Here is a 2,676-nt window from a genome sequence, read left to right as displayed (position 1 = left end):
ATAGGGGTCTTCATAACCCAGAAAAGACACCAGAAGTTATAACAAGAAGCATGAAAGAGCTCGTGGATCAAACGCTGCAAATTCCTCCACAAGTTTCAAGCTTCAAGCATTCAAGTTCAAGTTCAATAAATCAAGTTCAAGCTCAAGAACGAAGAACAAATCAAGTTCAAGCTCAAAGGCCCTTGAATTTATTTACTATTGAAAAGAAGAATCAGAGGATTCATAGAGATTGTACACTCAAATTACTTGAAATCAAATACTACGATTGTTGCAATATTTTTCGGTCTTGATTTTATTGACACAAATTTATTGTCTACAGACATAACGGTGAGATTGAAATTCAATCCTAGTTATAAGTCTAGCTACTCGTAACTAAGAAAACAAAAATACAAATACTCAATGAAACAAAAATATAATTAAACTAGTAATCGTATTAAAGCAAACTTTATTGTTATTGATGATCTTCCTACTTGAAAGAACTCATAATGCCCAAACGCTGCTCTATTCCAAGTCCCAAGGTAAAAGATAACCTAAAAAAGCCTAAAATTTCTATTTAAAATGCTCCAGAAATTCCTGACGAAAATAACCTTCAGGATGCTTTGCGGCCTTACAAAGAGCGTGCGGTTCGTACTTTGTAGGTTTTGAGTGGAGATTCGCGGTTGCCCTTCAGGTCTTGCGGTCGCACTTCAAGTTTTGCATCCGCACTTTGGGTCTTGTTGCCACACTTTAAAGAGGTATGAAATTAGCTATCTATTCATTCATCTTTTGGCTTTGTCAGTGCGTGCGGGCTACTCTACGGATAGAAGTGTGGCTGTACACTTTCATGTGCGGACCGCACTCCTCACTGAGATGTCGAGGCTTCAATTGTTCTATTTGTTGTCGCAAGAGCTTAAATGCGGATTGCACTTATACTTTTGTGAACCATACTTCTTCCTGTCCTTCTTAACTTCAACTGAATTGGCTAGATTTGTAGTGTTCGATTTATTCTTCCTCTAAGCCTCTGAATCCTTTACATCAAGCCTGAAATTTAATAATTTTTATTTGAATCAGGTATTAAATACTTACTTTCGGACTTAAGACTGTAGCAAAAAGACAATAATAAGTGATTAAAATCCTCACTTATCACCCGAGGAAGCCCCTTTTGTTACGGTGGAAGATAATGTCGATGCTCCAACTACGGAGTCGGTTGAAGCCATGTTTGATGTCTCTTTTGGGTGCCAATTTTGGTGGTTCCGCTGATGAGAACTAGACTTTTGAATCTCAACATTCTGTGCTTCCCCCTTCTTCTTCAACTCCGGAACCACTTCTCAATGTTCTACTCGAGACAAGGGTGGTCTATCTAAGGAGGTAAAGATGCGTCGTATTGTAGTAAAGTTCTAGAAGATATCAACCTTTTGAAATGCCCAAGCAGACTGCCTCCTGGTTGAAGAATTTAATTATCCCTCATGAAAATAAAAAGTTGACCTCTCATTCTACTGCTTCTCTTGTCAATGACATGGTCCACTCCACCCTCCGGACATATTTATTTACTTTCTTTTCTACTGCAGTATATTTAATACTTAAATATTTTAATATTCTTCCTTTGATATTACAGTACAATTTGGTTGGCACACAGGTGTTGAAAAGGATTACTTGGTATAATGAAGTAATTGAAGAACAACATGTCGACCTAGGTGACTGGAAACCTCAATTTGAAAGCCTCCAAATTGAGAAAGAAACTTTGGAGCAAGAAAAAGATGCCCTTCAGCAAGAAGCTAAGGTGGATACTGCTGAACTGGAAACAACAAAGGCGGGGATGAAATAGATAGAAGCAACCTTTTGTTGAACAACATTCCAAAGCCACTGAGTTAGAGATGAATATAGAGCTCTTGAAATTTAGTTAGAGATGGACGTAAGTTTGATGTTTTTACAAACCCACTATGATAAGTTGAAGGAAGCTTGTGATGAGTCTTTTGATGTTGAGGCTGAGTTTGAGAAAGCTGAAAGAAGCAATTGATGAGGCTCGGCAAGTTATGAGCTCTCCTACTCCCGAAGAAGAGACCTCGAGGGATAAAGTAAACCCAGACTTACCAGATGAAGGTGATAAAGATGAGCACACTGAGTCACACCCTTCATCTCCGGCCCCGCAATTTGATCCTTCTCAAGCTCATGCTTCGCCTTTTCTAGATGCCTCTCCGAGTCCCGAAGCTATGTTTTCTGGACATTAAATATTGCTTTAGTTTGTGTTTTTAAAGACTGGATTTTTGAGTTTTTTCCCTTATATTTAAGACAATTTTGCATTTTTATTTACTTGCTTGGTTTGCTTTTAAGTTAATTGTTTTTGCTTGCTAATGTTTTTCGAGTCTTACATTGTAGATGCTTATTTTTGCTGTCTGAATAATCTTTTGACACCATACCTGAGGATGTTAGACTTTAATATATATAAAAGAGGACCCTTTTATATTTTTGACACTTATGAATATGACATCTCATCTTCATGTTAAGTGTAAAGCAGGATAACATATCCTCTTAATTCGTATAGGAGTATTAACCTAAAAACATCATTAGATATAATGTGTAGCTAGTTTTGAGCGTAATTCTTCGAAATTTTTATTAACTTTGAATGATTACAACTGTTCTCGATGCATGATTGTACAATGATATAATTATTCTCGATACATGATTGTACTATACTTC

At 36.9% G+C, this 2,676-nt stretch overlaps 1 long non-coding RNA gene across 1 annotated transcript; it reads left to right on the top strand.

The window, feature by feature from the left end:
* The first annotated feature begins 593 nt into the window (after window positions 1-593).
* Window positions 594-2,234, top strand: LOC142169903 (uncharacterized). The gene is made up of 3 exons (XR_012699537.1): window positions 594-734; window positions 1,051-1,347; window positions 1,595-2,234. It is a non-coding gene; the product is annotated as an uncharacterized LOC142169903 (long non-coding RNA).
* Window positions 2,235-2,676: the final 442 nt, after the last annotated feature.

This window comes from Nicotiana tabacum, chromosome 15, assembly GCF_000715075.1.
Source record: "Nicotiana tabacum cultivar K326 chromosome 15, ASM71507v2, whole genome shotgun sequence".
Taxonomy (NCBI): Eukaryota; Viridiplantae; Streptophyta; class Magnoliopsida; order Solanales; family Solanaceae; genus Nicotiana; species Nicotiana tabacum.
This window is presented reverse-complemented; position numbering and strand designations above follow the sequence as displayed.